Source organism: Triturus cristatus, chromosome 5_2, assembly GCF_964204655.1.
Source record: "Triturus cristatus chromosome 5_2, aTriCri1.1, whole genome shotgun sequence".
Lineage (NCBI taxonomy): Eukaryota > Metazoa > Chordata > Amphibia > Caudata > Salamandridae > Triturus > Triturus cristatus.
The window spans coordinates 188,386,912-188,401,543 of NC_140588.1; the positions used below are offsets into that span (position 1 = coordinate 188,386,912).

Genomic DNA, 14,632 nt, shown 5'->3' on the forward strand with positions numbered 1-14,632 from the left:
ATGCCTCACTCATAAGAAGCCATTAACAACATCTCTTGAAACCATAAGTCGACAGAGTTCCAAAAATGCACTATACACAATTTTGCTACTGCTAAAGCAGTGGAGAACTGGATTGAGGATAATCCCTCGATAGAGGGAAAGTCAGGAAGCATTTCTGCAGCATCCACTAAGGCCCCTGCCACTCCTGACATGGATTTTTCAGTTCCGGCCAGGAGCCATACCCAAATGACCTTAATTTCTGGCCCTCCCACACTATGTGGACTATGTCACTATGCGGGCCCTGACACCTCCAGCTATCAGAGTTGCGCGGGATCTTCGCCTGCTTTATAGTCTGTAGGGAGACCTGTGCCACCTATGTGCAATTTTGTAATATACTAGCTTTAATCTGACCTCACCTAGATATTTATAAAGACACTCAACCAGCGGTGGCCAGCATGCTCGGGAGGGGTGGGGGGGTGGGCAGGGTAGGGGGAATAAACAAACAATTAAAATAAAACGTTAAACCTACCTGAGTGAGTGCCGGGGTACCGCACCGCCTCTACTCCAGGCAGGTCACTGGTGAGTCCTCATGTTTCTGCTGCAGGAAGCAGTCAGCAGGCAGCTTCCTGCTTCCCTCCCCTACGCAACGCACTACACACACCAATCAAAACGCTGGTAGGCGCAGCAGGCGAGCGCCCCAGCTGGGACATTTTCTCTGCATAGAGAAAAAGGGAGAGTGGCCGGTCCTGCTCGAGGACAGGGGGGGAGTGGCTTACCCACTGTTGTGGGTACTGACTGTTTGGTCGGCTCCAGGGCCGACCAACCAGTCAGTACCCACAACAGTGGGCAAGCCACTCCCCCCCTGCCGTCGAGCTGGACCACCCACCCTCCCGCCCCCAACCAAGCACATAGGCACTTCTGCTTTCTCGCAATGCAAGAAGGCAGAAACATAAATGGTCGTTTTTATCGTTTATGTTTCTGCCTTCTCGCACCGCGAGAAAGCAGTGGGCGACACCCCCACGCCCTAATTGGGGAGCCGCCACTGGTTATTCTGCTCCCAAGCCAAGCTGCTAATGAAACCTGCAAGTTTGTTACTGAAGTTAATGCATGTTCATTGTATGTAGAGACTAGTTAGTGTACTGATGGTAACTGCCTCCTCTTGTTATTTCCAGTTCATTGCAAAAACAGAGGTTCTGGTCCCGGGCATATCTACCTTACTAATGTAGAAGGTCTCAGAAGTGACAGCTCCTGTTACACAATGTTGCACGGCCACTGAGCAGATTCAATACCACAAGCCTCTCTTTTATTATTTTATCTCAACCCTCCTTCCCCCTTGGGGACAGTGTATGTTCTAAGATTTTGATTCCTAGGCATTTGCTGTCTTCGGGAGGGATAAGTGGTCCAGTATCGGCTCCAGCGTTGTCTCCCCAGTTGGGACTAGGTGAGTGCATGACACCATACAAACAAAACAGCCTGATGAGGGCCACCTCTGCATAAACTGGCACTTTCAAAACATCGCCATAAAGTACAAATGTCATGTTACACCTATTGTTGACAACTGGATGCCAAAGTCATCGGAGAATGTTGGATCTCCAAAATTGGCTGCGATTTATGGAATGTGTTGTAAAGTGCCTTTTTTGAATGGTCATCCCCCACTTTTTGCTGCTAGATTTGTGGTAATTGATCTGAAAGTGCCCTGGGTACTGCTAACCAGGCCCCAGCACCAGTGCTCTTTCCCTTAAACTGTAAATTGGTACACCCAATTGGGAATTACTTTTACACCCCTCTAAAGCCCTAGTATATGGTACCAGTGGAACCCAGGGCAGGGATATAAAAGATGTAACATGAATGCAGCACTTATTGTGCCACCCTGAGTGACCCAAGTGAAACCAAAGGCTGCAGGTCTGCTGCAGGTCTGCCATGTCAGCCCTGCGCAAGCAGCTTGCATCCTCGAGTTCGACCCTGCACACACCATGTGTGACGGGGTCACCTCAATGCATTTAATATGTGTCAGTCCCCCTAAAGTAGGCCTCCTATAGCCCAGGAGGCAGCGTGCATTATATTATATGTGTGGAAATATATGTGCAGATAAATTAAAGTTTTTTATCTCAGTGCACTCAGAAATCAATTCGATATAAATGATTTTGACGAGTTCTAATGTTCTTTTGACAGTGTGCTACAACATCCATTGTACTCTGACGGCGGTCTGCCAATTTCACTTTGTTTGTCTCCCCCTACATTCCCCTCCCCTGGCCTTAGCCAATCAGGTGCAAGGAGGTGGAGCTAGTGGGCAGGGCTTCTGTCCTAAATGCTCGTGGTTTAGCGCGGGAGCTGGGAATTGTCTTGTGTTGTCGCGCGGATAAGCCGCTCGCATTCTGTTGTAACCTGCAATTTTAAAACCTACCTGAAACGCTATTTTTAAAAAAGAATTGCTGATTTAATCCTCTGACGGCGGTCTGCCAATTTCACTTTGTTTGTCTCCCCCTACACTCCCCTCTCCTGGCCTTAGCCAATCAGGTGCAAGGAGGTGGAGCTAGTGGGCGGGGCTTCTGTCCTAAATGCTCGTGGTTTAGCGCGGGAGCTGGGCATTGTCTTGTGTTGTCGCGCGGATAAGCCGCTTGCATTCTGTTGTAATCTGCAATTTTAAAACCTACCTGAAACGCTATTTTAAAAAAAAGAATTGCTGATTTAATCCTCTGACAGCGGTCTGCCAATTTCACTTTGTTTGTCTCCCCCTACACTCCCTTCCCCTGGCCTTAGCCAATCAGGTGCAAGAAGGTGGAGCTAGTGGGCGGGGCTTCTGTCTTAAATGCCCATGGCAACGCGGGAGCGCAGCGGACGCGCGCAGCGGGCGCGCCGGCGGCGCGCCAAAGGCAAGCCCGTCTGCGCCCCGACGGGCCCCGGGGCCACAAACCCTGGTCTTCTCACCACGTATTCTTTGCCTTATTTGCGATTCGCCAAGCTCTATCCACCTATAACTCAATCTACTAAAAAGCTTCTTATAGAGCATAACATCTATGCGCATTCTCCTGATCACCGCTCCTTCCCTGCCTATAGCCCTCAATCCACCACTACTAGTCTCCTTGGATCTAGATCCCCGACCATGCTACGCATACTCTATCTTAATACTCGTTCACTAGTGAAACATCAAACTGACATATTTCTGTTACTCAGCCTTGAGCAGCCAGATATTCTTCTGCTTACGGAGACCTGGCTCACCCAGGACTTGTTACCTGATATCTTAGCTGCCCTCCCTTCGGATTACTATATTCTGGCCGCTAATCGTCCCCAGGGAAAATATGGTGGCGGAGTGGCTGCTATTATCAACAAGAATTATGTCTTCACCGCTCTTAGTCCTTTGATCCTTCCTGAAGTGGAGAATTTAGTGATTAGATTGGAAGCCGCTTCTGGCTCTATCGCTCTAGTGTTACTATATCAACCCCCTTCTGCCATGCCCACTTTCCCCTTGGTCCTCTGTGAACAAATGGACAACCTCTTCACCAACTACGCTAGCATTATGCTAGTTGGCGATTTGAATTATTGGTTCAATGACGCTTGTGGTGGGCCCCATGCTGTAGAACTATCAGAACTGCTTGTTAGTCTGAACTTCACCCAAAATGTTTCTACACCTACCCATGTCAAAGGCCACATTTTGGATCAAATATGGACTTCAAATCTTGCTCTGACTGCGCTCACTATTTCACCCTGCATCTGGTCTGATCATCATCTTATTGACTTCACGCTCATTGTTACTACCACTCCTAAGACTACCTCAAAAGATGGCGGCTTATCAAGGAAATGGAGCTCCATTGATAAACACGCTTTTCTTGATACTTTGGCCAGATCCTGTCCCCCTCTCCACTCGGATGTTGATGTTGATGTTATGAACTCTGCCATCTCTAATTGGTTATTAAAAGCTTGCAACTCCCATGCCCCCCTTACTAAATTCTCCCGTTCCCGACACTCCGACGCTCATAAATGGTTATCCTCGGAGCTTAGGAAACAGAAACTGGAGCTGAGGCAAAAGGAGAGAAAATGGAGATCGCATTATACTCTGGAGGATAAATTGCAGTTTTCTGCAGCCCGCAATGACTATAAAAAGACTATTCGTGAAGCCAAAGCTGCACATTTCTCCGCCAGAATTCTTAATGCTCAAAATAAATCTAAGGAGATCTTCTCCATTATCAATGATCTGTGTAACTCTGATAGAGTTCACCCGGAACAGCCATCTACTCAGGAGTTTTGTAGTTCTCTAAACTCTTTCTTTTTGGATAAAATCTCCACAATAAAAGCTAATATTCCTGTCACCTGTTGCTCTGACCTCACCGACCTAGTCATAACTAATACTGCTACTCTGGACCATTTTCCGACTTTATGTCCTCAGTCTTTTTCTGAACTACTGGTCCGAGTTAAGTCTGGGTCACCTAACGATTGTTGTCCCCCTTACATCTTAAAAGAGGTCTTATCTGTCTTTCCCTATGTTGTTCTCCCCTTCTTAAATGAATCTCTCACCCAAGGTAAGGTTCCATCTGCCTTTAAGAATGCGATAGTGGTTCCACTATTAAAAAAACCAGGGGCTGATCCCCTGAACCATTCCAACTATCGCCCGATCTCCTTGCTTCCTTTTTTAGCAAAAATTATTGAGGCCCACGTCACTAAAACCCTCTCAAACTTCATTGAACAGTCTGAGTTCTTGGAACCAAATCAAGCCGGGTTCCGCCCCGCACACTCCACGGAGACAGTCATCCTTGCCGTGTTGGATACCCTGCGAGCAAATGCTGATAAGGGCATTCACCAGGCCCTTATCCTCTTAGATCTGTCAGCCGCATTTGACACGGTGGATCATTACATCTTGTTATCCCGTGTCAAACAAGCAGGCATTCAAGGCTCAGCTTACAATTGGATTAAATCTTTTCTTCAAGACAGATCTCAGGCAGTTCGACTAGGCACATTCACCGCCTCTAAGATGGCTACTTCCTGCGGAGTGCCTCAGGGTTCATCACTCTCCCCCCTTTTATTTAATCTTTACCTTAGACCCCTTATTAGCTCCTTAAAAAAGATGAAGGTCACAACCTTTAACTATGCAGATGACCTCCAGCTTATTTTCACATTGGACGGGCCAAACTCAGCCTCTGACTTTCAAGCTACCATGCTACACATTCAGCGTTGGATGAACCTCAACCACCTCAAACTTAACCCTGGCAAGACTGAGCTTATCTTGCCAGGCACTAGCGCAACCATGTGGGGCCCACAATTTTGGCCTAATAATCTCGGTCTACCTCCCTTCCCCTCTCCATCTGTAAAAGGCCTTGGAGTGATTTTGAACGCTGACCTCTCACTTAGGGGACAAGTGGGGGCCGTAGTTTCCTCATGTGCTTTTCAGCTGCGAAAACTCAAAAAAATTGCCCATCTTCTCACCCCCTCTGCTCTCATTCAGGCGGTGATCTCTCTTGTACTTTCGCGTCTCGATTTTAGTAATTCTATCTACTTTGGTCTACCTGTATTCCTGCTTAAACGTCTTCAAATGATACAGAACCAGGCAGCCAGATTGATATTTAAGCAACCTAAATGGCATTCTGCCAGCCCTTTACTGGCTAAACTACACTGGCTTCCTATTGCTCAACGGGCAGCCTTCAAGATTGGTTGCCTCCTCTTCAAATCTCTACATTGTAAGAGCCCTAAATTTCTCAGTAACTTGATAACTAAATACATACCACGTCGCTCTCTACGGTCTGGCAACCTCATGCTACTTGCAACTCCAACCATTAAACGAAAACGCCAGGGAGGGTGCAGATTCTCGTACCTTGCAACTGGCTTATCGAACTCGTTACCTCTTGATATCCGTATGCAAAACAATCTTTTGAGCTTCAGAAAGGCCTTGAAAACACAGCTGTTTGCACTCTCATGCAACTAGTTTGTCCTCTGGGCTCTATCATGACAATTAAGCGCCATGAAACCTCCGGGTGTACGTGCGCTATACAAATTCATTTTAACATAACATAACATGACTGTGTCTGTCAGGGCCCTATGTAATACCAACACTGTGGGACTGAACTGTTCAGCCCCGAAGATGCGTGCACAAACTTGAAACGGAACGTTTCTTTTCGATGCATTTCTTAAATTTCAATAAAACATTTCAACAATTCTTCAATATTCTATAATTTATTCAATCCATAGGTCATCCATTAATTCATGGTATACTTCATTCAGAGTTCAACAGTGCTCAATTTCAATGAGACAATGTTTATGATACCCAATGCATTTCGGGTCATACATTGACCCTTCTTCAGGGATCTAAAAGAGAGATACAAAAAACCAGATAAGGTTTTCATAATGAAAATAATAATTTACACAATTGATCTTGTTCAGTCACAATAATCATAAATCCAAAGATCGCTGCAACCTATAATTGTTTGGTCATTCACTTTACGAATAGCAGCTTTGTGACACACGCTAACCGCGGTAAACTGCGTATTTGTGTCTGTAATCGTGTTAACATCATAGTTAGTTCTTATTAATTTCATCGAAAACACTCAATGGTACAGCATTAACTTGGTATGCTATTATTAAACACTGCGCGTTTCTATCTGCTAGAACATATGTGTAAACGCTAATAAAAATCATTTCAGTTATTACCATATCTACACAATATGTGAAAAATATATATGCATGCGATCACTTTCTACCCCAAGTTGATCATATGAGCGTTACAAATCTAACACTGCATGTCAATGTTCAACATATTGCTTTCTGAAGCCTCAAACCTCGGGGTCTCGGATTCATTACCCCCGCATATTCCTCTATGGTAACTACGTTTGACGTGTTAATGTTGAACTAAAATATTGTAAATAAATCGCTGTGAGTTTAGCGTATTGCATTTTAGAGCACCAAGACTTTAGATCTCCGATTAGTATGTTCGTGTTCCCTTCAGCAATGGTTGCATGTAGTATACGGTAACATATTGGTGTTGAACTATTGCTCTACGTGAGTGATATTAAAAAACACTGGATACTACTGCCTCGTACTTCCACGTTTAATGCGGCAATAGATTCAGATGACTAATCACTTCTTACTTACATTTTCGACGGTGAGAGCAAACGCCAATGGTGTGCAGTTGTCTCCTCGACACTTCCTGGTTCGTGCTTACTGAGAAAATTCAACCCATTACACCGTCCAATGACGGTTTTGGATATCAGGTTCCCTAATCACATGATGTGAGTGTGTCGCTTCAACGTAGCACCCGCTCACGTGACAGTGTTCTCTAGTTGAGTGCTATTGCTTTCATTAGTGCATTCCAATCTACGCTATCGTGTTTAGGTGCATGATTCTGATTGTGTTGCTGCCATGATTATTCTTAATAGTTAACCACTCAATTATTTATAAAGCTTTTTACATAATAATGATTAAATTAATAACACAGTAACTCAATGTCTTTCAAACCAACTTACAGGTATTGCAGGATCCAGTAAGGCTCATATTAGAGTACAAGTTTAAAGTGCATCAACTAACAGATTTCATAAAAAACATGCAAGTTCCACATGATCATTCATTCCAAATGGCTAAGTTGAAGTGACCCACTCACATTATGTGATTAGGGAACCTGATATCCAGAACCGTCATTGGACGGCGTAATGGATTGAATTTTCTCAGTAAGCACGAACCAGGAAGTGCTGAGGAGACAACTGCACGCCATCGGCGTTTGCTCTCACCGTCGAGAATGTAAGTAAGAAGTGATTAGTCATCTGAATCTATTGCCGCATTAAACGTGGAAGTACGAGGCAGTAGTATCCAGTGTTTTTTAATATCACTCACGTAGAGCAATAGTTCAACACCAATGTGTTACCGTATACTACACGCAACCATTGCTGAAGGGAACACGAACATACTAATCGGAGCTCTAAAGTCTTGGTGCTCTAAAATGCAATACGCTAAACTCACAGTGATTTATTTACAATATTGTAGTTCAACATTAACACGTCAAACATAGTTACCATAGAGGAATATGCGGGGTAATGAATCCGAGACCCCGAGGTTTGAGACTTCAGAAAGCAATATGTTGAACATTGACACTCAGTGTTAGATTTGTAACGCTCATATGATCAACTTAGGGTAGAAAGCGATTGCATGCATATATATTTTTCACATAGTGTAGATATGGTAATAACTGAAATTATTTTTATTAGCGTTTACACATATGTTCTATCAGATAGAAACGCGCAGTGTTTTATAATAGCATACAGAGTTAATGCTGTACCATTGAGTGTTTTCGATGAAATTAATAAGAACTAACTATGATGTTAACATGATTATAGACACAAATACGCAGTTTATCGCGGTTAGTGTGTCTCACAAAGCTGCTATTCGTAAAGTGAACGACCAAACAATTTTTGGATTTATGATTATTGTGACTGAACAAGATCAATTGTGTAAATTATTATGTTCATTATGAAAACCTGCTCTGGTTTTTTGTATCTCTCTTTTTATGACCCGAAATGCATTGGGTATCATAAACATTGTCTCATTGAAATTGAGCACTGTTGAACTCTGAATGAAGTATACCATGAAATAGCCACGGTGTGGCTGGATCGCGCCTTGACGACTAAGAGAGAGATACCCGTGCAGGGCACAGACCGAGAGAACGCCTGCATTTTTCATGGGCACTGCGTAGAGAGAGCCCCAGACCAGCGCAATACAGGCAAGGGCCTATACTGTGCGGGGCGCCGGCGGCGAAGTGGGCCGGGACAAAGATCCGCTGTGCTGGGAGAGTGTCCGGGTACAGACGACAATACCAGGACAGAAGACGTAGAGTGCAGAGTGGGCCGGGACTGGAACGCTGCGGTGCCTGGCGGGCAGGCTGACTTGAGACTGGATCCTGGGGTGCCTGGCCGAGCATACGCTCAGGAGGGGCGCATCATGGGGAAAGCGGAAGCACGCCAATCCAAGCTTCCGTTCGAGCAGAAGAAAACTACCACGCACTCCTCCGCTGAGGAACAGGGGGACCTGGCCGCGGCACAGCAGGCCCCTCCCGAAGCCTCCCCTAACGAGGAAGTGAAGGCCATGCTCACAGTGATGCAGCAAAGTTTGAATGCCCTTTCAGGGAAAATGGACACCATGAATACTCGCCTCGATTTCTTGGTTTTGAAAGTGGACAAACATGAGGAGCAGCTTAAAGAAGCTGAGAGGAGAATCTCTGGCACGGAAGACAATACTACTAACATGGCCAAGCAAATGTCGCAAATGGACAAGCTGCTCAAGGTTATCGAGGCCAAGAACGAGGATCTTGAAGCGCGCAGCCGACGGAACAACATCCGTTTAATAGGGATCCCGGAGTCCACTGCCACGGGACGCATGGAGGACTACGTGGAGCGGCTACTTACCTCCGTGCTGGGTGCAGACTCCTTCTCAACGCATCTGACAGTCGGGCGGGCTCATAGGTCGCTGGGCCCAAGGCCACCGGTTGGGGCACCGCCGAGACCAATAGTGGCACGGCTGCTTAACTATCGAGACCGGGATGTGGCCTTACGTAAGGCGCGAGACATACCGGAGCTGCAATTTGAAGGGAATACGTTCTCTATTTACCCGGACTTCACGATGGCTGTCCAAGAGGCGAGAAAGAAATATGTACAGGTGAAGCAGAAACTGCGTAAGGCAAATGTTGAGTATGCTCTCCTATACCCGGGACTGCACGATTGTTTGCACCACCCCGCAGCAGGCGGAGGACTTTCTCAGGTCCCTAAAGCACTCCTCCCCGGCGCACGGTGACGCTGGTGGACAATCGAGATCGCAATCACCGGAGTGAGAGCCATTGAAACTGACACATCATAAGCACTGCTGTTGGGGCTGGAGCATCATGTGCACGGCTGGAGGGCCCATGACTCGCGACAGTAGAGACTAACCTGGGAACTATCTGCGACAGGGATGGTATGTTGGGACTTGGCCGAGGGCGGTCTCGCACATTGAAGCACGCGGACGATGCTGGCAACGGCGAGACCTGGAGGCTGCACGCCTGCTGACAGATGAGTACATGAGACACGAACAGATGTATTTTGGAGCATGCTGGAATGGGAATATCCCGCACAGGGTGGCTCGAACTGACTCATTATACATAGGTTCGCTTGAACTGTTTTGATTGTGTGGGCTAGAAGGGGCCCATCTAATGGGGGTCAGGCACCCTCTCCCCTGACCCTCCCGCACCCCAGATCCATTGGGGAGGGCTCGGGAAGTCCCGGTAACCTGAGGGACGAGAGGGTTTAAGAGGCACACCAGCGCCCCACCACGGGCGGTCCCCACTAACTACAGATAGCTAGTTTTGGGAAAAACTTTCTTCCTTTTTTTGTTTGTTTTTGTTTGTCCTTTGCTGGCTTGATGTTAAGGTTTAGAGCTGGGCACATGTTCTTGTTTGAGGGTAGGGAGGGAGGGTTCTGGGATCCCAGCACGATTGGGGTGCTGATGTGGGTGGATAGCCTGGGAGGGACAGGGAGGGGGAAGCCTCAAGAGAGAGTGGGGGAAGGGTTCAGTATGACAGATGCACGTGGCACTGACACAGCTTCACATCACCGCTTGGAGACAATGGGCACTACACTGCATTATAGGACACAAAAAAACACTAGCGCAAGTTGCGCTTGCGCTAAATGGCATATCCATATTAGGATGCATGCATGGAGGGGAGGGGACGAGACATGGTGAGGCTCCTGTTGTGGAACGTTAGAGGTCTGCGGGATCCCAGGAAGCAGAGACAGATTCTCTCTTACCTGGACCGTCATGACATTGGCATAGCAGCGTTACAGGAGACACACACTGACCCAAGGAGGCCCCCGGCGTTCGGAAGTAGATGGGCGTCCCACATGGTATTCTCGGCTTACTCCACGTATGCCCGGGGCTCAGCAATACTGGTCAAGAAGGGTACCCCTTTTCGTTTTGGCGGGGCGCATGATGATAGAGAGGGCAGATTTTGCATGATGTGGGGCTCGCTAGGAGCCCATTCGGTGGTCATTATTAGCTACTATGGCCCCAACTTTGATAGCCCTGATACCTTGACCGCACTGTGGGGGCAGATACTGGACGTCGGTGCCACTCACGTCTTATGGGGAGGGGATTTCAACACGGTCTGCGACCCTACAAAGGACCGATCCTCACACTTGCCGCACCATTACACACGTAGTCAAGGCACGTTGAGGGACTTGCTGGGGGACGGAAGTTTAGTTGACCTGTGGAGATACAGACACTCGGAGAGATGTGAGGGCACCTTCCACTCATCGATACACAAGTCCTGGTCGAGACTGGATTATTGGCTTGGCTCCCGTGGGATCTGTCCATGGGTGCGGGGAGCGGACCATCTGGCCCGTACGCTGTCTGACCACGCCCCAGTATGCATTGCTCTCGCAGTCCCCAGCCTGAGCGCCGGTCGAAGGTGCTGGAGGCTTGTCCCGGAGGCACTGCTGGACGAAGTATTTAAAACGGAGGTGGGAGAGGCTATAGCAGATTTCTTCGAAAAGAATACGGGGTCGGTTGAACGGGTGGGGACTCTCTGGGAGGCATTCAAAGTTACTATGCGAGGGATTTGTATGACTAAAAGTTTTGGGGTCCTTCGGGACATCCGCCGACGGCTTCTTAGGCTAGAGGGAGAACTTAAGACCCTAGAGGAGACTGTCTGGCAGACCGACTCTTCGGAAGGGAAGGTTAAGTTGAGGGAGACACTGACTGACTACATGGAGACGGCAGAGCGTGAGAAATTCAGAGGGAAATATGCTCGGGCCCGGCGCTATGGGGAGGGCGGTAGGCCTGGAAGGGCACTGGCTCAGGACATCAGAATGCCCCGATACGCCAACTACATCCTTGAGGTTGAGGACGAGAAAGGCAACTGCCACAAGGACAGTGCCCAGATATTGCAGACCTTAACGGACTTCTACGCTGAGTTGTACAGATCGAAAGGGACCAATACAGCTGACTTCTCGTGTTTTTTTGGGGACATTACGCTAGGATATTTGGAAGACAATCAGAGGGAGTTTCTGTGCGCGCCATTCACGAGTGATGAATTCAGGGAGGCGGTTCTCCAGCTGCGGTCTGGGAAGGCGCCGGGGCCGGACGGATTGCCGAGCGACTTTTATAAAATATACCTGGACCAGCTGTCCCCTATTCTACAGGAGGTTTATGCTGAGGCCCTAGAGACTCAGGAACTGCCGCCCACCATGAGAGAGGCCCTTATCATGTCCATCCTGAAACCGGGTAAACCGGCCAACAAGTGTGACTCATACCGGCCCCTGTCCCTTATCAACGTGGATAGTAAAATCCTCACTAAGCTATTGGCCAACCGGCTCAACCTCCTAATGGATAAGCTAATTCTACCAGACCAGGCGGGCTTTATTCCCGGACGGTCCACTTCCCATAACCTCCGCACCCTCTTCTTGATCGTGCAACAGGTGTCCCGCAGCTGCCGCTTGCGGCAGTCTTCTTGGATGCCACTAAGGCATTTGACTCGGTTGAGTGGGAGTATCTGCATGCAGTGCTCCGATGTATGGGATTCCCGGTTGGATTCTCGGCCTGGATCAAACTGATCTATCGGGCGCCGTTGGCCCGCGTACAAATTAATGGCCACGAATCTGCAGCTATACCACTATCGCGGGGCACCAGGCAGGTGTGCCCGTTGTCGCCGCTGTTATTTGCTTTGGCGATGGAGCCGCTTGCGGCCAAAGTTCGCCAGTATCACCAGGAGAGGGCCCTAAGATGCCTGCTTCGCCCTATTCTGATTTCGCTATATGCGGATGACATTACCCTCTATGTCAAGCATCCGATGCACAACCTCAATCCGATCCTTAGAGAATTTGTGCGATTTGGGGGACTCTCTGGAATACAGATCAATTGGTCAAAATCTCAAATTCTTCCTTTGACCCTGGCGGTGGCCCCCTTTGAGGTCGAATATCCGCTGGAGTGGTGCGACCCCACCGTTCGATACTTGGGCCTAAATGTCACCCTAGACAGGGAGGAACTGATCCGAGACAATTACGGTCGGGCTATTGACGCGCTCCGCGACATGATAACGAGGTGGATAGCCATGCCACTTTCCATTGCCGACAGGATATCCCTGGTCAAAATGATAGTGCTGCCTAAGTTCCTTTACTATTTTCTGAATATCCCATACCACCCTGGACAACCCTTCTTCGATACTTTGAGGGCGCAACTTCTGCGACTTGTGTGGGTAAGCAGCCACGGATCAAATGGACAACACTGGCTAGTCCGTATGCGATGGGAGGGCTCGAGCTGCTTAACTTCGAACTATATTATATGTGTGCACAGGTGCACTATGCGTACTACTGGTTTAATGGCCCGAAATACACTGCTCATCTGGCCACGGAGCATTGGCTGGCAGACCCGGTCCCGATAGAGGGAGCGGTGCTGCCGCAAGCGTCAAGTCGAGAGTGCACCCCCACAACTGTGGACTGCACAGTGCGTGCATGGGGATGGATTGTACACAAAATGAAGGCCCCAATGATCTACTCCCCCTGCTTGCCGCTGGAGTATCATCCTCACCTGACCCTCTTGCAGGAGGGTATTTTTAAAAAGTTCAAAAGGCAACGAGGAATCCACACTTGGGGAGACCTATACAAAAATGGGAAATTTGCTACGCTACAACAGCTATGTGGCGAATCTCCGCCGACGGGCATGGAAACATTCCTTTATGCCAGTCTCCGGGAAGGTATATGGGCCTGCACCCCGGAGTATCCGCGGGAACCGCAAGTGCTTCCGCAGATGCACACGCTTCTGACGGCAAAGACTCCGTCTCATTTGGTCTCCATCCTCTATAGATCGCTATACGCAGAAACTGACGCGCCGCAGTGCGCTGCTCGAGCTAAATGGTCACACGAACTGGGACAGGAGCTCTCAGATCGAGAGTGGCTCTATTGCTGTACGCAGACGGAGAAGGTGGCTGCTAGCTACAGGTTGCGTATCACGCACTACAAATATCTGCAACACTACTATTACACACCTGCCCGCCTGCATCGATACGGTCTAAGGGAGGACGCCAGATGTGGCAGATGTCGGGCTGATGAGGCAGACTTGCTGCACTTAGCCTGGAGCTGTCCGGCCCTCCAGGAATATTGGGAACAGATATTTGAAGCGGTCGGGAAAATGTTGGACATTGTGATTCCGCCCTCTCCGCTGATTGGCATTCTGGGGTACATGGAGGGACTTCCGATGGCGCACAGGAAATTTGCCTCCTTCTGTTTTCTCCTTGCTAAATGGAAGGTTGCCTGCAGATGGGGTAGAGGGAGGGCACCTAAGTTTAAGGAATGGCTCGAGACGCTGAGTTGTTGGCAGGAACAGCTTGCCTTATACTCTGACCTCCTTCCGTCGAACTCCCGACCCGAGACATATGGGGCCCCACTGAAAGCGTACCTACTGCTTCCCCCACAGGCACTGGATGTGGCGACTGTGGCCTCCTCACCCGTCTGGTGAGCTGGAGGACTTGCGGGACGGGGGCTACGGATGGAGTTGCAGACAGTGGCCCTCGACACATTGCGGCTCAGGACATCGGGGGGAATTAGTTGGGAACTGAGTGATCTGGTGGCTGATACACGGCTTACTAGGGGTGGTGAAGGACCTGTCATTGTGCAATGCGAGAATTGATTACCCCTAAGAGACCCCCACGATAATG

At 48.6% G+C, this 14,632-nt stretch overlaps 1 protein-coding gene across 6 annotated transcripts in view; it reads right to left on the bottom strand.

The window, feature by feature from the left end:
* Positions 1–14,632, bottom strand: part of ZNF407 (zinc finger protein 407) — a 1,626,307-nt gene that overhangs the window by 122,239 nt on the left and 1,489,436 nt on the right. The window lies entirely within an intron of this gene.